Source organism: Amphiura filiformis, chromosome 5, assembly GCF_039555335.1.
Source record: "Amphiura filiformis chromosome 5, Afil_fr2py, whole genome shotgun sequence".
Lineage (NCBI taxonomy): Eukaryota > Metazoa > Echinodermata > Ophiuroidea > Amphilepidida > Amphiuridae > Amphiura > Amphiura filiformis.
The window spans coordinates 76,319,169-76,346,626 of record NC_092632.1 but is presented as its reverse complement, the minus strand read 5'-3'; the positions used below and the strand labels follow the sequence as shown (position 1 = coordinate 76,346,626).

The following is a 27,458-nucleotide window of genomic DNA, read 5'->3' as shown; positions in this document are numbered from 1 at the left end:
TAGGGAGACCGGGGCAAAGTGGGACACATTTTTTTATCCAGCCCAATCAGGATTACGAAGGAAGGCAAGGCAAAACTTAAGGTTTACAAGATACATATTTAGTGCATACGCACCAATATGAACCTCGCGCCAATTGGGCCGTCTTCACGTACCAGAGGTAAAGTTTGACATATCGCACGACTCTGGGATATTTGGTTAAAAAGATAGAGGGTTAAGTGCACAAAGTACAAAAAAGTAACTATATCTCATAAACCAATGATCCTACAGAAATGCGACCACTGACTTTTTTGTTCCTTATGACCAGAGGAAAAGGTTGACATATGGCACGACTCTGTGGGATATTTGGTTAAAAAGATAGAGGGTTAAGTACAGAAAGTAGAAAAAAGTGACTATATCTCATTAACCAATAATCCTACAGAGATGTGACCACTGACTTTTTTGTTCCTTATGACCAGAGGAAAAGTTTGACATATCGCACGACTCTGTGGGATATTTGGCTAAAAAGATAGAGGGTTAAGTACACAAAGTACAAAAAGTGACTATATCTCATTAACCAATGATCCTACAGAGATGTGACCACTGACTTTTTTGTTCCTTATGACCAGAGGAAAAGTTTGACATATCGCACGACTCTGTGGGATATTTGGTTTAAAAGATAGAGCGTTAAGTACACAAAGTACAAAAAAAGTGACTATATCTCATTAACCAATGATCCTACAGAGATGTGACCACTGACTTTTTGTTCCTTATGACCAGAGGAAAAGTTTGACATATCGCACGACTCTGTGGGATATTTGGTTAAAAAGATAGAGCGTTAAGTACACAAAGTACAAAAAAGTGACTATATCTCATTAACCAATGATCCTACAGAGATGTGACCACTGACTTTTTTGTTCCTTATGACCAGAGGAAAAGGTTGACATATCGCACGACTCTGTGGGATATTTGGTTAAAAAGATAGAGCGTTAAGTACAGAAAGTACAAAAAGGTGACTATATCTCATTAACCAATGATCCTACAGAGATGTGACCACTGACTTTTTTGTTCCTTATGACCAGAGGAAAAGTTTGACATATCGCACGACTCTGTGGGATATTTGGTTAAAAAGATAGAGAGTTAAGTACAGAAAGTAGAAAAAGTGACTATATCTCATTAACCAATGATCCTACAGAGATGTGACCACTGACATTTTTGTTCCTTATGACCAGAGGAAAAGTTTGACATATCGCACGACTCTGTGGGATATTTGGTTAAAAAGATAGAGGGTTAAGTACACAAAGTACAAAAAAGGATGCAGCCAAAGAGAGGAGCTTGTAGTCACCTGCTCCGCAGCCGACTGATGATTCCGCTTTGCCCCGTGTTCCACTTTGCCCCGGTCTCCCCTAAATATTCGTATCAGGCTGAACTATTTAGGTACCGTTCACAAAAATAATTCGACATTTTTGTAAGACGGGGGTGCAGGCCCTCTAAATATCCGTAAAATCCTTCACAGATACCTTATTTCAGATTAACTTCTTTAAAACAATACAAACTTCACACATTCAAAGCTTTATATTCTTTTCAAATTCCAGAATCAAGTCAAATATTTTTATAATCACTCTTCAAGGCAAACATTTTACTACAACCCCGTATAAAGAATTTATGACCGTCCCTGCCATTTTTTTTTCTAATGCATAATTCATTAGCCCGAAATGCAGACTTATTGAGCATTTTGTACTGTAAGAACTTCGTGGCAACATGGAAAACGTAGCCCAAATGTACTTGACAGAATGATTTGTCATGGCAATCCGGCCATTATTTCGCCCAATAGTCGTGTTTCATGTTCCAATTCGAATACATACTGCTTTCGGCAGAAAAATGTTTATAATTATAATTTGTGCTCCATCTGGCAAGGAAAAATTATACTTCACACTAGTTAAGCCCCACAAAAAGTAAGACAATGCCACAGCTTCTTGGGGTCCCTATGCCAAGAAGAACATTGACACCATTGAAAGAGTTCAGAAGAGGGCTGCCAGGTTTGTGTCCAACACTTATGGGAAAGATACCAGCATCACATTGCCATCCTGAAAGAACTGAATTGGTCCTCGCTTCAGGAAAGAAGGAAGTGTTATCGGCTTACCTGCTTTTATAAGATCCTGAATGGCCACCTAGATATTAGTCACACAGATCATGCACATCAAGCCTAAAACACAGACCCAGAAGAGGCTAAATGCAAACTCATTCTTCATCCGAACCACCAGAGAATGGAACAAACTCCTTCATACGACCAGCCTTCACCATTGACTTTCAAAACAGCTCTCAAATCCGACCCTGCAATTCACATCAACTAGTAAGACCACTCTCTCCCGGACTCTCCGACCAGAGAAGATCCGACCCACCTCTAGTTAAAACTCTTTTTTGGAGTATTCAGGAGGACGCATTATCAAGTACCAAGCCCCGGGGTACCAAGTAACACACCTGTGTCTTTTACTTCTCAATTTTATGAGTACTTTAAATGTTTATCTCTTCATTGTTTATTGTCTTCCTTTGGTATAGAAGTTGTGCAATTTCAAGTGATTCCTCTCTCCTCTTATGAGTGTGTATTGTTATCCCAGGGATATGAGACAACTCATATCCCCGGTTATCCCAATAAATAATCTCAATAAATGCGGTGGAATTTATTGCCCCTTATCCAATCAACTTGTCTCTTGGAGCACAAAGCTTATGCTGTTGCACTTTACTTAAAGCCATATTATAACATTTTCAAACAAAATAGATTAGCATTTCTTTGCCATAAAATGTTATATCCCCTTTTATTTTTTTTCTTTTCTTCTACGGCAAAGCAAAGAAAATTGGCATTTACTACCAGCGCACATGTCGCCAATACGTACCACTCCTTCGGTCATGTTATAGTACGACCTTTTGTTGTGTATATCACCGTCCCGCACGCCGTGTACGTACTGTGTGTTATGAACATCGTGTATGCGTTCGACTAATAATTCCATCGTAAAAATAAAGCGCCGAATCCGGCGTTTTATTCAAAATCTCGGATTTTGACAAAACTACAGCACCAAGAGTCTTGATTTTTGCAGGCTATATTGGTTTAATAAAGTACAATTTAATCGTGTAAAAAAATGAATTAAAACAATTCAGTGAGGGCGTCCTCCTCAGCAAATGTTGTAATATGGCTTTAAGGTTGGTTTTCAACTTTCAAGTGTTTAGCAACATGAGCCCAGACCCCCCTTAGATAATTTTACTAACTTCACTTCGATCTGGTATAACATCCAGCTGTAACCACTGCTCAATATAAATAAAATAATGACATCAATCTACATCAAGTTGTTATTCCATCTACATCTGCAATTAAATAAAGAGTTTGCCTACAACTTCATTTTAAAAGGGAGTACTACACCCCTGCCCAATTTTGTGCCTGTTTTTGCATTTTTGTCAAAAATTATAGCGCATTGGTGACAAGTAATTATATGTATAATATTATAGGGGCAAGGACTACAACTACTGCACTGGAAAATTTATTTCAGCGCAGACAACAGTTGTGGAGTTACAGTCAAAAATGAGGGAAAACCAATATTTGATCAAATAACTACTTGCCTTGAGTTGCTGAATTTTCAGGGCAGTAGTTGTAGACCTTGCCCCTATAATATACATATCTTACTTGTCACCAATGCGCTATAATTTTTGAGAAAAATGCAAAAATAGGCACAAAATTGGTCACGGGTGTAGTACCCCCTTAAACGGTTGCGATTGGTAGTTCACAGCATCTTGCGAATGGTAGTAGTGAGCTTTGGCAAAAATTGCATTGATCAATTCAATTTTTCATAGCGAGTATGTAGGAGAATTCAAATTTCAAAGATATACTTATGTAGGTCTTGCGGTTCTTGAATTACGTTGTATATAGGGCTGAAACAACAACACTTTTGTAAAACGTACATAACTCATTAACAACAATAAATCAAGCAACTTTCAAAATATATGATTTGTAGAATGAACTTTTGTAAAACATCAAAGTGTTATTTTTCAATTTAGAAAATGAAAATCGATATTTTGGCTGCTTCGACCAACAATACCGCGTCTACCCTTAAGGAGGTACTACACCCCTGGCAAATTTTGTGCCTATTTTTGCATTTTTCTCATAAATTACAGGGCATTGGTGACAAGTAAGGTATGTATATTATAGGGGCAAAGACTATAACTACTGCACTGAAAATTCAGCAACTTAAGGCAAACAGTTATTGATTTATTGATCAAATCTTGGTTTTCCCTCATATTTGACTGTAACTCCACAACTGTTGTCTGTGCTGAAATAAAATTTCCAGTGCAGTAGTTGTAGTCCTTGCCCCTATAATATACATATCTTACTTGTCCCCATTGCGCTATAATTTTTGAGAAAAATGCAAAAATATGCTCAAAATTGGGCAGGGGTGTAGTACCCCCTTAAAACTGTGTATTTCTTCTGCGTTCCATCAGTTTTATGTAAACATCTAACCAAAAAGTAATTACCCCTCTTTATTATGAGTTTTATGTAAACATCTACCAAAAAGTAATTACCCCTCTTTATTATGAGATAATAACTCAAAATCTATGCTTCAACATTTAAAACTGGAATAGCAAAAGGAAACCCAATTTTATTAATGTCACCACATGTTTTTGACATAATTGAAAATCATAGAACAATATATATGGAATGATCAATATCAATTAAAATATACAAACGAGTCTCGTTAAGCTGTGATATAGAAATTAGCGCGCTAACATGAGGCAAAAAATTGTTGAATATTTAGGCCATTGTATTCCTCCAAAATATGCAGAAAGCATGACATACCGTATGTTTTGAAAGTACATTGCATATAAATATTACACTTTTCCAGGGTATGACGTAGAACATCGCACTATAGCGATAAATGAGGTTGGGCGATTTAAAACATCTGTTTTAATACAATCATTTTTTCTGACGCGAATGCCGGCAGGAATAGTTATAGTTTTGTACTTTGTCGGTTCACAAAACGGATTAAAAATTAGGTTAAACATTGTTTAATTAACCCTATTCTATTACCCCCATATGGCACGAAATGGTTTAATATGCATGTAAAAAAATATTTACACAAAATAAGGTCTAATCTTTTGAACAGTTTTGATAACTAATCACTTCTCTATCAACAAAAAAACTTTTATATATAGCCTACACATCATAAAATGGTTTCAAATGTTGAAAACTTGCATATTTTAACCATTTTTTTTTTTTTTTTGCCATAAAAGTAGCCCCAAAATGTCCATAAACTCTTTTGAATATAGTTCAAATGAACTCGGATTTCTTTTTATTATAGAAACACGGCGGTGTATTTAAAATTAAAACTGCATGAAAATGCCACAGTGATGTAGGCCTACTCATACACTTCAAAAATGTAAATCAAAATATTTTTCGTCATATTTGGCTATGAGCTCATTAATTATTCATGAGCTAATTTGCATAAAGCTAACATAATTAATTACCCCCCCCCCATAATTCACCACCCCGGGGTACACATAATTATTGTACCACCCCTTACCCAACCCAACTGTCGGTGTATAAAAAAATATGGCCTCGTATTCGTAACCGCTTGTCGTACTTCTCATTTCTTCGTTAATAGCAAAGTGTAATTTCCTTTTTTTCATCATGTTTGTGTTATAAAAGTATCTATAATACATGAATATGAACCTTCACAAAATTAAAAACTCACGTATTGGCCCATTATAATTAAGTTAAAATATCTAGTCCCGGATGCTACTCCCCATTCCAGAAAAAATACAGCACTAATTTTTTGGATTAAAAAAATATCATCCTGTTTTGCCAAATGAAATATAGCTAAATCCCTATTAATCCTTTAGTTAGTTCTAAGTGGCAATGAAGTCCAATTTTAATATTTTTGCAATTTGAGGGAAAACGGTCCAAAAACATGCACATTTGCATGTACTAGGCTATGTAGGCCTATTCTTTATTTTTGCTATAGGCCCTAATTGGTTAATGAAAAAGATTGGAAATGTGTTTTCCAAAATTAATTAGAATGCATAACTTGAAATTAGTCTTTGTTCAATTCTTTGGGCTTGATTGTCACAGAATACGAAAAAAGACGAAAACGTCTTATATGCATGTTTTTTGGCTTAAGCATAGAGGAAGGTGCATATGACTACTTACGCCGTTAATGGGGTCAATTTGACCACGCTGTTAAAGAGTGTATCTGCATTGACACATAGATATCAAAGAAACGGCCGGGATAAATACCAAGATCATATAAATTCTGGGAATACTAGTATTCATATCATACTGATCACTCGCACCCTGTAAGAGTCTAAAATCTTTGAAAAGAGCGGTATGATGATTGCAGACCTACACAGGTGATCATGGTGATGCGTGCAAGTTGTGCAACCTGCTTGTATAGTGCAGGGCGATGTAATACATGTATATTCAAAAAATCTTTTAACCTATCCTATTGCTATGCTAGTTTTAAAATTCCTGTTACAACATCACTTCTACGCGACGAATACCAGTACGTGTACATGGGCCTACCTTATGTGCTCTGGATAGATATTCCACGTGTCCGGCCCCTCAAGTTCCTCTACAGAAATGTATTATATCCACATACACCACCGTTGCCATGCAGACGCCCGTCAAGAAACAAACACTTTTTTATTCAATGCCCAAAAGCTTTCTCAAGTACAAGAATTGACACTGGGATAGATCTTCTTTCTTGATACAAAAGTATAGACAATAATACAATCCCTACTGGTGTTGTGGTATACAAGTAAAGTGAGATCTGATGGGCACTTCTCATCGATCATGGTTGTTATAATGAAAGACGACCGTTTCACCCAGCCTTCACCCTTCCACGTATACAAACGTGATTGAATGATGGCTTGCTTGGCTGTCATTGAAAATTGCCCCAAATGACCAAAGCAGACTATACAGGGTGTCCCAAAAACACAGAACCCTCATTGCGCCCTCCTTTTCTTCTATTTCTGGAAAGTTGAGTCTGTTGATCAAATATATTTATGTAAATAAACCGTTAGCTTTAATAAACCAAAACAATTACTTCGGCTCACAACTATAGGGCACACAGTAAACTCACTTCAGAAGTATGAAAGACATACCAAACAGCCCTTTTCAGGGCTGCCTTTTATCCTAAAAAGAGAAATGGCTTATGTTGTATAATAAAAAGAAAGCAAGAGACAACAACGTCAGAAATTAGGAAATCATATTAAAACAAAAAGGCATAAATAAGCAAGAAAAATATAATTGCAAGTATAGCAAAAGAAGTCCACCACACATTAATTTTGCCCACAAATTAATGACACTTAACAAAATCCATAGCCATAAAGCCCACCGGTAAGCCCATTCCCTAAATAAAGGTTTTTTTTATAAAGTTATCAATATCATTGAGGAATGAGAGAATGATTTCAATCTATTCAACCAGATTAATCCATTATACCTTGAGCAGAGAAGATGAGAAGATTTTCTTCTCATCTTCTCTGCTTGGAGCAACCAACGTTGCGGTCAGTACCACTGACCTTCAGCTGGGTTGTGATTAGTCTCCTCCGCAGCCAGTTTGGTTACGCTCCCTCCACACAAACAGTCTGCCAATGGCCACTTATAACGCAGTTTCTGATTGGCTACACGTTTGTAGCCGTAGAGCTGTACATACGGGAACTTGATTGACCTCAGTCTAGCTGGCGAGATGGCGGGTCAAACTTGCTCATGAATAATAAAGTAGCCGTCTAGCCGATCGACCAATTGAAAGCTTTGTTTGACGCGGGGTTTGACGTCAAGCTGGATGACGTCGGCAGAAAACCGTTAGCGAATCAAAAAGGACCAGTTCGTGACCATTGGCAGACTGTTTGTGTGGAGGGAGCGGAACCAAACTGGCTGCTGTGGAGCCCGGGGGGCACTCCAACTTTGGAGGTGACGCGTATGTAGGGCTGTTAAGACCCCTTTTTCAGCATCGCTGTCACCCAAAGACCCCATATTTTTTTACGAACACATGCTCGCTCCACGCTCTGTCACCCGAAGACCCCTATTTTTCCATTTGATCTGTCACCCAAAGACCCTTACAAGTTCAATTTGAACAGCAACTTTCATTTATCACTGATTTTGTTACTTATTTTGAAAAAATAAAGAAATTTGAAGCCATTTAGAACTAGAAATTCGATTTTCAAGGTTTTTGTGGCGCTGTTTTGGTTCTCACCCAAAGATTCCATTTAAAAAAAAAGGTCATGTTCTCACCCAATGACCCCATATTTTTTACATTTTGCTCTCACCGAATGCCAAAAATCATGCTCTCACCCAATGACCCCATATTTTTTACATGTTGCTCTCACCGAATGCCCCTTAGTGCGAAAACGCCAGCCCTACACCTATATCCATTTCAAATTGAAGTGCCCCCCGGGCTGTGGAGACTAGGTTGTGATGTTAAACACCTCGGACGTCAGAGGGTGACGTCATCGGGACTCAAGGTGTTTGTATTCATGCATGTGTAGTTTGGTTTTGTGTACTCCTTTTCAATCTTCACCAAACCACCTCCGTGAAAAACGGGACACATTTCTTTAAAACAGCATATCTTGAGTCAAAAGTTGTGAGCCGATTGAAATTTTTTTTTTCGGTTTATTATAAATGCTAACGATTAAAGAGTTCTGTGTATAGGCCCCCTACCATAGTATATTTGATCAACTTTTCTGAAATATGAGAAAAAGAGGGGGCAATAATGAGGGTTCTGCTTTTTGAGACACCAAGCATAGTATAGTAGCTTATGCACATGTACTCTGGACTATATAGTCCAGAGTACATGTGCATAAAAGCAGGGAAAAGCAAAAGCTACCTTTTTTTTGGTGATGCAACGCAGCCTCAACTCGATGCCCCCAGCAGCTGCACCCACAAGTCACCAAGTTTGTTTTCGCCTAGTGTATAATAAAATCGAGCGAGAAAATGTATTTTCGTTATGTTCACGTGATCTAACTTGTTTAATGTACATGACCATGACCTAGAAGTAGAAGGGGCTCATAGCCTATATCTTCATCTTCAAGTTGTAAACCGGGGTTGTAAAGGTATCACCAGTAGCGTCTTGAACTGAGACGAATACGTCTCAGGTCTTGAAGGAGCATTTGGCATAAAAAGATGACTGAAAAGAACAAGACATGCAAGAAGTGATGGGTTATCCCGGTTCCGCGCTTCCGGCACTCCGTGTATCCGCGGGATTTTCATCTGCGAACTTTGAAAACACTCCCTTTTAATTGCATCTAATTTCGCGAAGTGATTTAGGATTTAAAAAAAAACACCCCTATTTTTAACGATTTCGTGTAATGCACGGCACCCGCGGTTGTATGCGTCGTATGATGTGATGTAGGCCTAAGGCCCTTCACAATTAATTCTTAGTTTCCTGTTTCAAGTTTAAAATTAAAGGACGAGGCGACTTTTAATTATTAATTATTAATTATCTATTAATTATTAATTATCTATTACTTTCTTTATTTTGAAAATGTGGTCGTGACTATTATCAACAGTCCATTTGGTCATTTTGACTAAGACGACGGATTTAATTATTTTACATTTATAATTGATTTTTTACATTAATATTAGTAGGGGACCCTACAATGTTCTTGTTTTATATTCATAATCAAAGTTGAGATGATCAAAAACAGATATTAGCAAATAAAAGTAATTACAAAGTCAATTAAAAGATGAAAATACCTAAATAAAAATAAAATAATTAAATATTTTTCCATTCTTGATTTTGGACGCGCGAGGGAAACAGGAAACTAAGGATCAATTGTAATTGGCCTAATGTGCGGCAAACGGAAATGAAGAATAACTAGAGGCAAATGGTGGTCTTAGACCACAAACCTAGCTGGGGCATGTTGGTGTTTTGGAGGTATCTGACCCCTGCAAAATGGTCCAAAAATGTTCCCCTGGTCACTCATGAGGTTTGTTGTCACCGAGTTTGAGTCCCGCAGGCTACTCCTTACATATGTCCAGAAAATGAAATTCTAAGATTGGACCCAGATAACCTTTGACCTGACCCATGCACAGTGTTCCAAAGTGTTCCCCTCAGTAAGTTTGTTGTCACGGAGTTTGAACCCCGTACCCCTGAACAGATGTCCAGAAAATGCATTTCGAAAATTTGACCTCTGCATGACCTTTGACCTGACCCCTGCAAAATGTTCCCCTGATCATGAGATTTGTTGTCACTGAGTTTGATCTCCATACCCCTTACAAATATCCAGAAAAAGAAATTATAAGATTTGACCCCCGTTAACCTTTGACCTGACCCCTGTAAAGTGTTCCAAAATGTTCCCTTGATCATTAAGTTTGTTGTCACCAAGTTTGAGCCCCGTACCCCTTACAGTTGTCTAGGAAAAGCATCTCTAAAATTTGATTTCTGCATGACCTTTGACCTGACCCCTGGTCATGAGATTTGTTGTCACCGATTTTGAGCCCCATACCCGTTACATATGTCCAGATAATGCAATTGTTAGATTGTAGGATGTTGTTTGTGGCAGAAGAAGCATTTTGAATTTATTGACAGGAAGAAAGAAGAACGAACGAAGAAAGAACGGATAGAAAAACAGTATTTCCTAGCTCGGGGTTGTAACCCCCCAGCAAGGTAAAGAAGAGGAATCGGATAGAAAAACAGTACCTAGCTCGGGGGGTTATAACCCCCCAGCTAGGTAAAGAAAGAAGAATGGATAGAAAAACAGGACCTAACTCTGGGGGTTGTATAACCCCATGAGAAAACTGTATTCACTTTCAATAAGATGGTTTTCAATAAGATGGTTTAGAAAACAAAAATACACAGTGAGTACATTTCCCTGCAAAAGTAAGTTAACTGGTTATGAAAAAGATTGGAAAATGTGTTTTCCAAAAATTAGAATGCATAACTTGAAATTATAGTCTTTGTTCAAGTCTTTGGACCTGATTGTCACAGAATACGAAAAAAGGTCGAAAACACCATAAAAATGCATGATTTTAGCCCTTATTTCCAAAAAATTAACCAAATATTAAAATTGGACTTTTATTGTCAATTAGACTAGGCCTAAAAGGATTAGGATTAAGTTATGTTTCATTTGGCAAAACCGGATAATATTTTTTTAATCCAAAAAAATTAGTTCTGTATTTTTCTGGAATGGGGAGTAGATTCTATTCATTTGTGAGGAGTTAATTTTAAGAGCCTGAGTATCTACTTACCTAATCAAGCGAACGCACAGGTACATCGGCATTGACACTTCTGAAATAGGAAACTTGAAGAAAATAACAAAGAAATCACTGTCACATGTTAATCTTGGTGTCATTTCGAAGGCTTCTGCCTCTGTTCATAAATAAGCTTAAATAAAACTAACAATGACTAATATGAACCCAATTGATGTTACTAAGCTATTGCGTATGTACGCATCACTTTTTTCGCGTGATTTACGCGATGGCCGTGGACCCAATTAATGTTAGATTATCGCGTATGTACATGTCACTTTTTCCGCGTGATTTACGCGGTGGCTGCAGATGCATTGGTTTGCGCGCGTATTTTGATTTTAAATGCTTTTCGCTATCTACTGAAGATAGCATTTAGCGCCTCATCGCGATTCATCAGCTCTTTCTACTAAAGTCATGTTTTACATTTTATTCTCTACATGTATGTTCATTTCATCACATAGCGCTTACAAATTGATATGCAATTTTCCCAATTTTTTGCTACGTCACTGATGTGTTTTTGAAATGTCAGTAAATATGTGGATGTGATAAAAACGTAACAAGAAGCTATAGGGATGTACCAAAATATATTCCTTAAACTAGCCTTAAACGTGCCTCATTAATGACCATTTGTATAATGCTGCAACTCGTTGGAGGGACTTGATGAACTTGTCATAACTCGCTGGCGGGACTTGACGGTGATGGTGTTGTCATAACTCGCCGGTGCACCGGTGGGACTTGATGGTGTTGTCGTGGAAATTAATGGTGTAAATCGCCGGTGGGATGATGGTGTTACTGTAACTTGCTGTTGGGACTTGACACAAGTCGACAGTGTTGCCGTAACTCGTTCGCGGGACTTGATGATGTTGCCGTAACTCGCCTTTAGCTTACTTCGGGGGTGGGGGGGGGGGATGCGGTTCATTTTCTACATGAAACCTTTTTATGGGACACCTTGTAACAACAATTGTCATTAAGAAAACTTCTGTCTTTTGATTCAATGGTCTCATCGCCAATTAATGGTCACACACGTATTGGAGCAAATAAAGAAAATTGAGTCTGTTCAGAGAAGAGCAGCGCGGTTTGTGAAAAATGATTACAACAGACATGACAGAGAGAGTAGTCCAAGTAGCATGATCTCAACATTGGGTTGGGACTCCCTCGAACAGAGGAGGAAGGTAGCAAGGGTAACCATGATGCATAAGATCGCCAATGGACAGGCTGCCATCCCTGAAAGAACGTTTCTGCAGCCGGTTAACCGTCGTACCAAACATCATCACAGCAAGGCTTACCAACGACCAACCGGAACCAAAGACTGCTGGGTACATTCCTACTTTCCAAAAACAATAAAGGACTGGAATCAACTCCCCAACGAAATCATAACCATCGAGTCAACTAAGCAATTCAAGAAAGAAGTCACAAATCATACTCCACACTTGTCATCGCTTCACGCAGCGCACACCATTTTTCCTAATAAGGGGCGGTGCAATAATTATGTGTACCCCGGGGGTGAATTATAGGGGGGGCAAAGTTTTTTTGGCAGGCCAAAAGGGGGGCAAGCATTTTTGGCAGGTCGAAAGGGGGGGGTCAAGCGATTTTGGCAGGTCGAAAGGGGGGGGGCAAGCAATTTTGGCACAGATATTTTGGGCACTGTTTCTATATTACGCCCTAAAAAGGCGTAGGAAAACGTTACGAACACGTTCAAATATGCAAAATTTCCTGCTCGCTGAGCTCGCATTATATGTTAAGACAATTTAAGGTTTTAAATTCGGGTTCCCCAAAATCTTGCATGTGTAAGGGGGGGGGGCAAAGATTTTTTGGCACGTCAAAAGGGGGGGGGGCAAAGGGTTTTTTTGGCACGTCGAAAGGGGGGGGCAAAGGTTTTTGGCAGACCATTTTGAGAATTCACCCCCCTGGGGTACACATAATTATTGCACCACCCTTAAGGCGTTGAGAAGTATTCTACTTGAACTTGGAACTCTTCATTAACTTTCTTCGCACATGTGTCAGGGAAGTTTCTATCTTTTGTTTCGTTTGCTAGGTCAGTCTTGCGACCGACCATTGAAAAATAATTATAGACTCATCTATTTGTTCCTCTGCACGGAAATCTTTAGTAAAAGGCGAAAGATTTATGCGTGTATTGCAGAGAAACCAGAGTAACCAAACCTGCGTTGATAAAGTACAGAGCAGGATTTGAATATATTAATTCCATGGTGTCAATTTCATCAATTGCTGTTTCTGGTTTACTCTTTCTAGCGACTAAATTGAATCAATATATTTATTTATTCTATACAGAAAATGGCTGATAGTTGTGTTTTAGTTGTTATCTGCCTTAATTATTATTAATTATTGTGAGCAAGCATTGAATTTCGATCAGTGATTTAGGCCGTATCAAAGGTCATATCAAAACTTTTGAGCCATGCTCTTGAGCATGTTGAGGGCACATGCACTGACAAACATGAAAAGGGGAGGCTCAGGGGAGGCTGTAGGGCCTATGCGTTTTTCTCATTGAAGCTCATTGAGGATTTTATCAAAATTTAAAATCTACTAAACAAATAACAAATCGCCGGTTCAAATGCCCATAGTCCGGACTGAATGGTTGTCTCCCCGGGTTGTCTCTCCATTGCCCACAAGATTGTGGACAGTCTCAGAAGAATGAAACCGAATAAAACCTATCAGTACAGGCTAGGCCAAGTTGGGACAATGATGGTCATGATGGTATCCCGGGGGCACTCCAACTTTGGAGGTGACGCGTTTGTAGGGCTGTTAAGACCCCCTTTTTCACCGTCGTTGTCACCCAAAGACCCCATATTTTTTTACAAACACATGCTCTGTCACCCGAAAACCCCATATTTTTTCATTTGATCTGTCACCCAAAGACCCTTACAAGTTCAAGTTGAACAGCAACTTTCATTTATCACTGATTTTGTTACTTATTTTGAAAAAACAAAGAAATTTGAAGCCATTTAGAACTAAAAATTCGATTTTCGAGGTTTCTGTGGCGCTTTTTCGGCTCTCACCCAAAGATTCCATTTAAAAAAATGGTCATGTTCTCACCCAATGACCCCATATTTTTCACATTTTGCTCTCACCGAATGCCAAAAATCATGCTCTCACCCAATGACCCCATATTTTTTACATTTGGCTCTCACTATCACCGAATGCCCCTTAGTGCGGAAGTGCCAGCCCTACACCTCATACTGCAGTTACTGTCCGTTTTCCTATACACAATACACAGTGCTCTTTCCTATTGACGCGTGACCTCTACAAATAGCCCTACGTTAAAAGTATGGGGATATGACTAGTTAACGTCGCTGTGTGAAAAATAACCGGCCAATATTAAAAGTACTCTTCTAAAGTTCTAGAAAATATAGTTTTTAACATGTCCTAAATTTTAGCTAATTTAGATGTTTGGAAATATTCGTACTTTGGTGTTTTAGTTAATGTTATAGGTAATAGTACATTGCCTAGTTAACGTCGCTGTGTGAAAAATAACCGGCCAATATTAAAAGTACTCTTCTAAAATTCTACACAATATAGTTTTGTAACATGTCCTAAATTTTTAGCTAATTTAGGTGTTTGGAGAGGGTCGTACTTTTGTGTTTTAGGAAGGATATGTAAACGACAGATAACACCAAAAATATGAAGAAATTATTTCCAAACCGTGTTAAGGGTAGACGAGGTATTGTTGGTCGAAGCAACCTAAAAATCGATTTTCATTATCTAGATCAATATAATGAAAAATAACACCTTGATGTTTTGCAAAAATTCATTCTACAAATCTTATACTTTGCAAACTTGCTTAATTTATTGTTGTTAATGAGTTATGTACGTTTTACAAAAGTGTTGTTGTTTCAGCCCTCTTTACAACGTAACTCAAGAACCGCAGCACGTATAAAGTATAACTGTGATATTTTAATTCTTCTACACACTCGCTATGAATTGAGCAATACAGTTTTTGCCAAAGCTCACTACCATTCGTAAGATGCTGTGAACTACCAAATCACAACAGTTTAAAATAATTAATAACCGTAAGTCAACAATCATTATGTTGCTCATTTTCAAGAATGCTGGTTTACAAAAAGCACGCCATTGTCTCATTTCGTGAACAAAAGTAGGCCTACACATACCATTGTTTCCTTTCGTTTCCTTTATAATCGGTTACCCAACTGAAGCTACAATACAAACGTTGTTGCGATATCGCACATGAAAACAGTCACATGTGCACAGCCAGAGAAGATCCGATTTAATCAGTTGAGCTGTTTCAATGAGTGTTATCTTGGTTTAATAGCTTTTAATGGGGTTAGGAAGTCCTGCAAAGGTCGAGATGAATTCTACTGTAGACATGACTGCATCATGTATATCCATTTCATATTGAAGTGCCCCCCGGGGATGGTATGCTAGGCCTAATGCGGGGCCTAATGTAACTTTTTTTTTCTTTTTTAAAAAAAATAGAACACATGCAGGGCCTACATTAAAATATACAAAATCAAGTTCCCTGTTTGATCGCTGCACTCGCGTAACCAAATTTCAGGGTTTCGGTTCCCCAAAATGTTGTTTAGGCTTTATGTAGGCCTAAACAAAACAAAAAAGCTGAAAACATTCATGATTAGGCCAAGTAAAATAAAAAACATGTTTCACGTCCGGGTTTTTGAAAAAAAAAGGAGGAGGGGGCTTTTTTTTAATTGTGAAATCGGTGTAAATACCCATAAATTAGAGCTGTTTTAGCCCCGGGTTTTAGCGTACACAATATCCGCCTGGAAAAAGGAGGAGGCCTCTTTTTATTTGTTGTTCTGAGAGGTAGGCCTATAGGCCCCTCCAATTATCTCAAAACCATCCAAAAGTGTTTCTTGTATATTAGCAAGGCTATATATAGAAAGCATTTCTACTTCCTAGACATATTTTTTGAAAAGTTGTAACTGACTTTCAAAAAATAAATATAGGCCTAATTGAAGAAACCTCAAAAAGGAAGCGGAAGGGGACGTGAAACATGTTAATTTTTTTATTTGGCCTTATGGCACATCGAAGAGCCCAACACTATATTAGTGCAATGAGCCCTAGCCCTGTCATAAGTAAGTCCGATTACGTAACTGACAATGACCACTGACTAAATTTACACAATCACAACAGAAGATACAGAACCAGTTGACAGTCGAAAATTGTAGCAATAAGTCAGGAATTCAAGAAATAATGACGGTCAAAATCAAAGTAATCTATTGGTAAGTTGATCGAGAAGTCAGGCTCATGATGACATGAGATGGCAGATCGTGATGCATGCCTCGGATGAGGCATAAATCATGCTACAGCCTAAAGTCAAATGCAGCAAACCTTTGACCATCGAGATAAAATATCTCGATGCTTTGACGAGCTCGACTACCGTGATGTTGCCACGAAACTTGTTTACAACTTCACGTATTCTGTATTCCGCACTAGTCTACGCTAGACGTTCGCCTTTCGTATCTCTTTCCTTGTTGGAAAGGTATAACGTTGAGGAGATAGGAACATGTACAGAAGATCCGGGACCTACTCTGCCATTTTTGGCTGAGTAACGGTCACATGAACACGGTCTTTTGTGCCTATGTAAATTAGTCATTGTGTAAAGCTGTGTTTATACCCAGACTGAATCATTGTCGCTAACTACACAAGTTATGTGTGCAATTTTAGAGAACGTTGACCGACAGAGGGTGTCAATATAGGCTTACGTGTCGCTTTTGAAAAACAGCGAATCATGCGCATGCTCAGCAGGCAAATCGACGGCGATTTAGTACACTGACCATGCGTGCGATTCAGGTTTCTCCAAAAGCGATTGAGTATAAATGCATCTTTAGAAATGACCGGCGATTGTGTGTTCTCAAGTGGGTTTTATCATGTTAATTAATAGTGACCTCGATCAAGCATTGAAATGCTGTCATTTTTTGTACTGGATCGTTCAAGCATCTCCAACAAATTTTTCAATGTAAGTGCCTCTGGCCCTAGTAGAAGTAAAAACGGATACTATGGCCAGAGTTCTAGGGCTAGTCTACGCATCCAGCGCGATACATACTCGCACCTCTACACGCGTGTTACGCATTTTCAAGACGCATGATGAGTCTACGGCCTGATAGACGGCACCCGAAATCATGCGATTGTCCAATTAGAAATGTGTCTACGAACTAGACCACTCCCACTGACTAAGAATGCATTTTAGTTTACAGGGACCTCGGGATTTTTTTATTTTGGGTGGATCACCACCGTATACAATGTATATATATCGCGTATTCTGTCGGTCGGACATCCGGGCATGAACCGGCTGACAATAGCACTGATTTGATTGATTGATTTATTCGTAATTCCCGCCTTACAGTAGGCGCACCCCTGATAAACAGGGTAAGATGATTAAAAGCACAATAATAAACATAAAAATGACAAAATTTACAATAACTGCCACTGGAGGGAATTGGAAAACAACATTCGCATTCACTGAACTCTGGAGTGTATCACAAGCTGTCACACTATTGTGCCAGGTTCGACTCTCACTCTGCAAATAAAAATCAGGGGCAGGGCTGTCAACTCTCACGCATTGGCCGTGAGTCTCACGCATTGGGTCACTTTCTCACGGTCTCACGCCAAGGTAGTAGGCCTATAATCTCTAGGTAGTAAATCTCACGCAAAATGCTGGAAAATGAGCAAAATCTCACGCATTGTCAAAAAAATTTGTACATATGTAGTCCTCATAAATTTGTCTTTACAGTTTAAATGGACCACAATCCGGTGTTAACTGTGTAAACGTATGGCCCATTTCACGGTTAGGCGCCACTTTTGGTGAAAAAAACTTGAAATTTTCAAAATGGATTAAATTTCATTTAATTGGGGTTTTCTTTTCCACATAAGACCAGATTTTCATAAAAATATCATTTCCCAGCTTAAATCTCTCTACTTCTTGAAGAAAATTATAATTTATTATCTCATGTTATGTAATTTTTTAACAAATTTGATAAATATTGAGTATTGAATATTTATACTTTTACTGTCCAATACATATATAATAGATATTTAAAATAAACAAGTATGTCATAGGCTCTCTTCTGACCAAATTTGGGCAAATTTTGTTGTGTAATGACAAATTTATGGCCACTTACATGTAATTTTGTGGTAAAAAAGGAAATTGACATGAAAAGGTTTACTCAACAATTTTAATAATCAATGAATGACTCTGATATTTCACAGCTTTGATGGTCATAATATGGGTAATGTTCACAAATAATATCAGCCAGTTTGAAAGCACAGGTCAAATTCAAGATTCTTATGTTTGTGCAATTTTGGATGTGACAGATGTCAATGTGAACGGAAACCACACATTGTAAAGCAGAGTATGTTTCAGAAAATAATGATTCAAAGAGTTTTCACACACTCAGTAAATTAAATGGGATATATTGAAACATATTAACCTGTGTTAGTGTTCATTTTAAAACATTGTTTACAATTTATAGAGGTGGATGTGACATTTTTAATTGTGAACAGAATATTTCATTATTATAAACAGTTTGCTTGTCAAAATATAAGCTTTAAAGCACTTCTAACACATATATTTTGATAGATTCTATTGAATTGAGCAATGCTAAAATGTTTTTCCTGACCCTTTATATTTTTGCCAAGCAAAATGTTTATAATACTGAAATATTCCGTTCACAATTGAAAATGTCACATCCGCTTCTGTAAATTATATACAAAACTGTCCCCAAAAGACAGCAACAAAGCCATGAAATAATCATATGTGACATGTATGAAATAATAAACCTATTTTAGAAAGTCAAATATCATGTTGTTTAAGTATTTTGGCCTAAAAACGACTAATTTTGAGGATGTGACATGTGAACGGAAATTGAAGCTTTTTGAATCTCCTGTCACAATTAAAGAAGGCATGCTGAATTAAAAACTTATTGTGCCTTTTGATCCCCCACAAACCTGTAATGAAATAACTTCAAACTGGCATCCTACTCCCATTCCTGTCTTAGTTCTTTGAAGAAACTATTTTGGATGTGACAGGTACCATGGATGTGACACATGTGAACGGAAACTTTGAAATGACATCTGCAAGCTAAGTTGATGAAGGAGTTTTCATTAAATGGTGTCATTAGATAGCTCATAGCAGGAGATTTTTAAAAATCAAGGAGAACAAATTCTGCCGCTTATTTGTTAATAAATTATACTATTTGGAAAATTAATCGGATGTGACAAAATTGTGAACGGAATTTGTTGGCAAAAATTCAAAATATCGCTGTATCTACGTATTAAGAGCAACAAGTGTAATTTGTTCAACAAATAGTAACAAGACTCTGAACTTTACTAAAACACACTAGTTTGCCATTCATGTAAAGTATTAGTCGATCTATTCCACATTGAATAAGGTACATAGATGTGAACGGAAAATGTCACATCCGAATTCAGAAATTTAAATGGTTCTCATGCTAGTTTAACTGACAACTACTACTTTGTTCATGTATGGCTGTATAGTGCAACTTGTTCATTACATAAAAACAACAAAAGCAGCTGGTAGGCTCAACATAGTTAAAAGTGGCAGCATTGGAAAATAAATGTCTGTTTTTAGGTTGCTAGTAAAATGTGGTTTTGACCACTTCTGACCCCTGTAGCCCTGAAAGATAAAAGCAGAAAGGCCGATTAAGCTAGTGGAGGTAGGCTATACAGAGACAATGAAAAATCACCAACAGTCAATTCTGTAACCCCATTATTTTTTACACACCAGGCCAGATACGTTGAAAATCAAAAAGTGGCGCCTAACCGTGAAATGGGCCGTATGTAAAAAAATTAATTTGAGTAATAGACCCTCACCTTGAATTGCCTGCCCGAGTGCGATTTATAGCACACCTTTATTAATTCCTAAATTTCTTAGTTCTAACTTAGTCAGTGTTCGATTTACCACCTGCATACCTGCACCAGTGCATGTAACATTCCCTCTGTGCATGCAGCTTTTCACTACCTGCCTGCACACGTGCATGTACGATTTTAGCGCTAGCGATATGACAAGGCCAATATACAAAAGTAAACAAGCAGTCAGTCCGATTGGGAAAAACCCAATCTATTTTTAGCGCAACATCTTCTGACTTCATTAGAAGGGCTGGCACAAATCGCACAATTGACAATTCCCGATACCCCTATCACGTGAGAACTGTCACTTTTTTTCATTGACTTCCCTAGTCTTCTACACAGCCAGTTTGCATCGGTCTGATACTCGTCCATCCTAACGAACATTCGCGATAGCCACATACAGTCTGGTCCGAGACTATGACTTCCCTTAGAGGGGCTAGCGTAATGTAACATCATATGCCACCAATTCCCGATACCCTCGCACATGTAGAAGAGTGTCATTTTCATTTCATTGGGAAAAAAAGGACCGGAATTTAAACCGTGGGAAATATTTGTTTACGTACAGAAAATAATCATAATAATGTCCAGCAAAAAGGAAATAGCTCAAAAACACTTGCATCATTCTGGAAATCGTGCACCTCGTCCGGCAACTAGTTCTAGAACAGATGAAGCCACAGCATCCAGTGTTTTGGCTGAGAAATCGGCGAGTGAAGGGCGAGTGATCGGCATAAAAATGACACTGACAGGGGAGCCGGAAATATTATTACAAGCTTAACTGACAATGATCGTGATTCAATGTGATTTTATGTTTGCTTTAATTTTGGTGCATGCACACTTTTTGCTGTGCATGTAGAAATTTGGGGCTACATGCACCAGTGCAGGTAGGAAAAAAATTGTAAATCGGACACTGAACTTAGTGCAATTTAATAGCACACCTGACAGCCCACCTTAACATTTCCAGAAGTGCAATTTGTAGCACACCTGTTATTTGTAGCACGCCTGTCGCCTGTCTTGCTAACTTTCATGTTACTGTACAAATCCATTCATGTATTTTTCACAAACTGTCATCATTTGATTCTAAGTTTATTCTCATTTATTTTTCAGTGGTGGATGAGGGTACAAGAGGAAGGTACGTAAGATGATAATCTGAAATCACCAGGGTAATTAAACATTATGACCTTTGACCTGTGATCTTTTTAGCCGAGACTTTGCTAGTAAAATGTTGGGGTTGTGACATAATTATGTGCAGGTTTGATTATTTTTATCATCAAATTCTTCAGGTAATGGGAAGGGGTATTAACCAACACCACCTGTTGATAGTGAGTTGGTATAATGAAATAAGTTGAATATACAGGGTATATCGAAATGGTTGGTACCGTACCCATCAGTTTTCAAGTGATTATTGACATGACTGCCATATCAAAATGCAACATAGGATCTGCATAATTAGTTGATTATTAATGTCATAAACAGTTACAATAACAATACATTATTGTAATTTTAAGAGGATCCAATGTTGCATTTTGGAAGAAGCAGGCTTTTCAATAACCAGCAAAACTGATTTGTACCAATCATTTTTTGGAACAGCTTGTATTTAATATCAGGGGGAATGAGCTAACAAATATTATGACAAAGACAATCTTCTCAACTGATGATATCGCAATATTGTAATCCATAATATATTGTCAATGATGATAAAATTCAACAAGTAAAAGTTGAAGCGATAGGACAACACATCACTCTACAAAATGTACACTAAGCCAAAAAAGAAACTTATAATTTTAAGGTCATATCTTAAAATCCTGTCTATCAAAATTAACTAAAATTACACACAGGATTGCCTCAAGTCAATACTCTACTCAAAACACATGTCAGCAACCAATCAGTTGGCCAACTGACACAACCGCAAAATGCACTGATATGGAACAACTTCATGGACCACATTCACAGCCTTATTGGCACCCAGCAAAAGAAATCTGTGAGAATGATCTTGAATCACAGGTCACAGCCAACAATTTTAACAACATTAAGTTAAAAACATTAAAGAGAGTCAAAACAAACTTACCAGGATCATCATGTCACATGTCCAAACAAATAATGAAGTCCTTTAGTAACGGGAAGCATGGGGCAATCTTCCCCAGGATATCATCAGGAACTTGGTTGGAAGCATGAGAAGCAGGTGCACAGCATGCGTGCAAGCGCACGGTGGACATACCCGTTACTAAAGGACTTCATTATTTGCTTGGACATGTGACATGATGATCCTGGTAAGTTTGTGACCTGTGATTCAAGATGCCGTTCTCACAGATTTCGTTTGCTGGTGCCAATAGGGCTGTGAATGTGGTCCAGGAAGCTGTTCCATATCACTGCATTTTGCCATTGTGTCAGTTGGACAACGGCTTTGTTATTGACATGTGTTTAGAGTGGAGTATTGAGGCAATCATGTGTGTCATTTTGCAATCAAGTTTCTTTTTTGGCTTAGTGTATGTCAGTGATGTATGCTGCCTCATGAGGGATTGCCAGTTGTTACCGCTATGTGACTGACATTGTTTCCTGTTGTGGGCCCGCTGGTGGCATACAGGGCAAATAAGTAATGATGTGGCAAATGAAAAACCTCTTCCTACTAAATCTAAAATGTTTATTTTCTTTATATTTTAATTGCAGTTTAATAAACTTCAAACCCAAATCGAGGATGAACTCGGTGATGAAGGCCTTGAGTTCGTAAGTACCGGGTATATGAATATTGTACTTCAGGAGGCAGAAGCCAAATATGTAAAAAAGAAGGGTGCCAGCATGTGCATGTGTGACAGATTTCTAAATGACTTATGATTTTAATTAGATTTATAAAGGGTTCTATGTGGAGGAGATAAACTTGAATTACGATAATCTTTTGCTAACTGTTACCTTAGCCCTATTAGCACTAGCAGATATATTGTGTGGAAAGGTTGTCTAATTACTCACAACCTCCAAGATTCGATCGATGAGCATAAGAGCTAAATGCTGTTATTCATGAATTACAGCTTTTGTACAAACAACAAACATAGAACCCCAGGGGTTTATGTATGTGAAGTATGATTTCCAAGTTGACTGCCTTGCATGGAGAACTTCTCTGCAGGGCCAAGATAATTTCAAGACATTCTGGGATATGTTGTTAGTAATATTTAAAATTACACAGGTAGTCAATTTCAAGCTTGAAAATAAATTGGAAATGCAAAAAAGTGTGGACTGGGCACACAGCAACTCTAGCTGCAACTTCTAACACTGAATGTGACTACTCTAGGCAAAATATCCAATTCTCGCTCATAAAAGGATGTACTTTCTGCGTAACATTGCGTCAGTGTAGTTTTTGTGGAACAACACGATTGTGTGATCAAAGATATGCTTGCGCTGTAAGCGTGCCATCTTTGCTTAGTATGCTCGACGCAAATGTCTGTGCATACCCAAGTTGGCTCTCATGATCGAGAATTGTATGATATCACAGCCTGTTCTTATTATTAAAATACATTACAGTTTCACTGTATGCTGCCAGCCTAAAGGAATCAAAAATGGTTTAACTACTATGAGTATTAAGTACTAACTACCAATTTTTCCCCATACTCACAGGAAGGGGAGTCATCCAAAGGCGTCACTGGTTGGCTCGAGGTCTCCGTCAATGGCCAGCTAGTCCATTCCAAGAAGGTATGTAAACAGAACTAATCTCACATTGGAAGATGTACATTGGTAACAGAGAACATGAGAATTACAAGCTTGTCTTGTCTTCTCTGATCAGAAGTTACGTAATTTTATGTGGTATATTTTGTTGTTTCCAGCAAACGAGGACACACACTCGCACTTTATATTTAAACTGTGGTCCTCTCTGCAATGGGGGGGTGTCCTTGGTTCAAGGATATCTGCAAATGACCACAATTGCATGTATAATGTATATTGCGAAATACGTCCTCTATCATACGTGAGATATATATCGTCCGCAGTTGCTTGGTAAAATTTCATTCACACACAAAAATGGCAGAAAAGTCCTCACTAGTCGATTGGGTACAACCTCAATCTGCCACGTTTGCATAGTCCTGTGGTGAACACCAAATGCTTATGATTGCAATGATATTGTTTATACATGAGACCTTGAGTTATGAGGTATTGTTACTCACATCATAATAAATTTGTCTAGTCAAAATTTGACTATGGAGTGCAAAATTGCAAAAAAGCTTTTTCAACAATTAGCATTCTGATTGCACCACTTACTGACAGAGGTGTACCAACTGGGAGCAAGCCGCCCGGTTCCCTTGCCCCCCCCCCCCCAGCTCGAAATACCGTACCAAAAGTTGTGCTGTATTGCAAAAATTACAAATTTTTGCACATATTTGTCCAAGTAAAGTCATTTAATAGTAGGTCAGTAGGACGATTTAAAAAAAAATCTGCCTTGGCTCAGTGGATCTGGTACAGAGCCTTGCTCCCACTGTCAAACAGCATTGCACCTCAACTTCTAATTAGTGGGGTGCAATTTGGAGACATAAGACAGAGCTGCCAACCCTTCTTGATCCTGCAGAAGACTTCCTCATTTGCTGACAAACTTCTGTCTTCTGCAAAACATATGTGACCGTACAGCACGAATGAGCCGTAAATGTCCTCAATTGTATTCTGAGTTACAGTGTAAAATGGGCATGAAGGTCGTATTCATAGTACCTCAATTTGGTGCTACGTGTACCTCCTTTAATGAGATACACGTAGCACCAAATTGAAATACCTATGAATATGACCTTCATGCCCATTTTACACTGTAACTCAGAATACAATTGAGGACATTTACGCTCATTCGTATCGTCACATATTATTAAATCTTCTGCATTTGCAGCCATCTGGCTAAATCTTCAGCATTTACAGCCATCTGGCTAAAAAATGAAAACAAAATCAATTATACGCCCACTGTCCTTTTGCCAAATAAAAAGGGTTGAGTAGCCTTGGAAAGGCATTTTTAATGGTCTCAAAAAGCTAACATCCAGGAGCCTTTGGGGGCGCTGATCCCACACAAGGGTTGCCATGCACATCCAAAGCTTTTTTACACTTTGCAGAAATCTTCTGCATTTACATATTCCAGTGTTGCCAGCTCTGATAAGATTTTGAGGCCTGCATATACATGAAGAGCTTGTTTCCACACCATGTTAAGTCCACAACCCCATGTGTCTCATTTACTTGTCTGATACAGTCACAATACAGTAACAAGCTATTATTTACCATAACAATGCTGCATAAAAATATGCAGACTATTGTTCTCATTTGGGAAACAAAGGACTCACACAGTATTATTACTGTTCATCCATCCACTGTTTGCTTTGTAACAGTGCATCCAACTGAAATTATAATACCTGTCACAACCCATTGCAATATCACACAGGGAAATCAGGTACATGGGTTTGTGGACTTAACACGGTTTGGAAATAAGCTCTTCATATGTAGGTCATTGGACAAGAAGCTGACAGGTGCATGGTAAATCATCACATCTCCCATAGCCATCTGGAATTCTTAAAGTTGCCATATGACATGTTAAGAATTGCCATACATTTCAATATGTGCTTAATGTTTGTACATTTTAGGGTGGTGATGGCTACATTGACACCAAGGAAAAACTTGCAAAGATAGTAAAAGCAGTGGAAGCAGCCAAGGGAAACTGAGTCTCTCTTGGTTTTGTCTCTCACATGCAATGTTATGCTGAAGGTAAGATAACAGGGTAACTTAATATGGCCAATGTGGATTCCATGGTTCCTGTTTCCTGTCCACACCAACCTCTTTTTTGCCAAAACATTTTTCTAAACATTTTGTAGGAATATCATTAATTAACAACTCAAATTGTCAGGCCTGTCCTGATGATGATTTTAACAAGTCTTTTTATAAAACCCTTGCAAATTGCCATGCAACCCGTTCTCTTTGAATATAAATCAGTTGTTAATATTGTTGAAGTGCTTATTATGGAAATCTCGGCTATATAATGCTGGTTAAATATTAACTAAAACACAGATGAAAAACATGCAATTTTAGTCAATTAACGAAACAGAATTCCAAAAACATCAATGTCAACAAAACATAGCATTACTTGAAATCTCAGAAAAATTGTGTGTATTGTTTGAATTACAATGATCACTGTGTGATATTATTAAACTAGTTAAGGGGGTACTACACCCCTCGATAAATTTGTGTCTATTTTTGCATTTTTCTCACAAACTAATAACACAGTGGTAACAAAAGTTATGTACATTATAGGGGCAAGGAATGCAGTTATTACACTGGAATTTCAGTGACCCAAGACAAGCGGTTCGTTATTTATGATAAGAAAAGAGGTACCACTAGAATGTACCTCATTTTCTATCATATGTACTGAACCGCTTGTCTTGAGTCACTGAAATTTCAGTGTAGTATTTGGATTCCTTGCCCCAATAATATACATAACTTTTGTTACCAGTGTGTTATTATTTTTTGAGAAAAATGCAAAAATAGTCACAATTTACCACAGGGGTGTAGTACCCCTTAAGATCACCTTTCAATTTATGGCATCATGGTATATGAATATACGAGCACAGCTGTATTGTGATTTTAAAAGCCTTCAGTATTCAATGATAAAATCATTATAATTAAGATTTTGGCACCTTTGTTAGTGTCATAGATGTGCTAACATAGGATGGTAGTGGTTAAGCAGCTACACCAATGCAATTTTTTGCAGCATATGTTGAATTCAAAACTTGTATCTTTGTATATTATTTTGTGTGTTTGTTTTTTGTTTTTTTTTTACAGGGAAATGGCCCCGATTGGCTCAAACTGGCAGCCCTTTGTATGACGGAGTTAGCCTAAACATGGCACCACCATGCGGCTACACACCTGATGAACCCTAGGGATACCAATTTGAACCAATTAGCAGATTTACTTTAGCTTCTGTGTAATTTAGTGTTATTTTGTTGTAGTGTAGATTTAGACTTAGTTGTTTCTGTGGTAGAGCATTTCTCACATTACTGTAGAGCCATATTTATTCTGATTTGTTACCCGGTACGGTTAAATTCCATTTTGTAAAAAGTGGACTTTCTGTGCTTTTCGGTTTTCTAATTGAAACTTGAGTCTGAAGACATATTTTATTTATTTTGATAATTTGGACTGGTTTTAAATACAATCTAACAGCATATATATATTGCCAAATATAAAGAATATTTGTTGCAATAAATTTGGCTTTTACATTTGTTAATAATTCAGTTTTCCGGTAACACTGAACAAGTATGGCACTACATTATTGGTTTAAGAATGAGACTAACTATATTTTAATAGATCAATGTACACAATTCAGGGACTCATGTAATACTTAAGGTGGCTGTGTACTCTCAGACATGCATGTAGTAAAAGTGCAATAACTTTGTAA

At 37.9% G+C, this 27,458-nt stretch overlaps 1 protein-coding gene, 1 long non-coding RNA gene and 1 other non-coding gene across 3 annotated transcripts in view; 1 reads left to right on the top strand and 2 right to left on the bottom strand.

Moving 5' to 3' along the window:
• The window catches only part of LOC140153739 (sodium- and chloride-dependent glycine transporter 1-like), a 47,268-nt gene extending 44,854 nt beyond the window's left edge, over positions 1-2,414 (bottom strand). The window contains exon 1 of the mRNA XM_072176570.1: positions 2,120-2,414. The gene's annotated coding sequence lies outside the window, so the exon portion shown is untranslated. The remainder of the gene's footprint in view (positions 1-2,119) is intronic.
• A 10,825-nt stretch (positions 2,415-13,239) lies between these two features.
• LOC140153865 (U5 spliceosomal RNA) lies at positions 13,240-13,360 on the bottom strand. Its single transcript, XR_011859197.1, has one exon. It is a non-coding gene; the product is annotated as a U5 spliceosomal RNA (small nuclear RNA).
• Positions 13,361-16,265: 2,905 nt separating this feature from the next.
• LOC140153738 (uncharacterized) lies at positions 16,266-27,399 on the top strand. The gene is made up of 6 exons (XR_011859138.1): positions 16,266-16,419; positions 21,170-21,194; positions 22,730-22,786; positions 23,669-23,743; positions 25,654-25,774; positions 26,846-27,399. It is a non-coding gene; the product is annotated as an uncharacterized lncRNA (long non-coding RNA).
• The last annotated feature ends 59 nt before the right edge of the window (positions 27,400-27,458 follow it).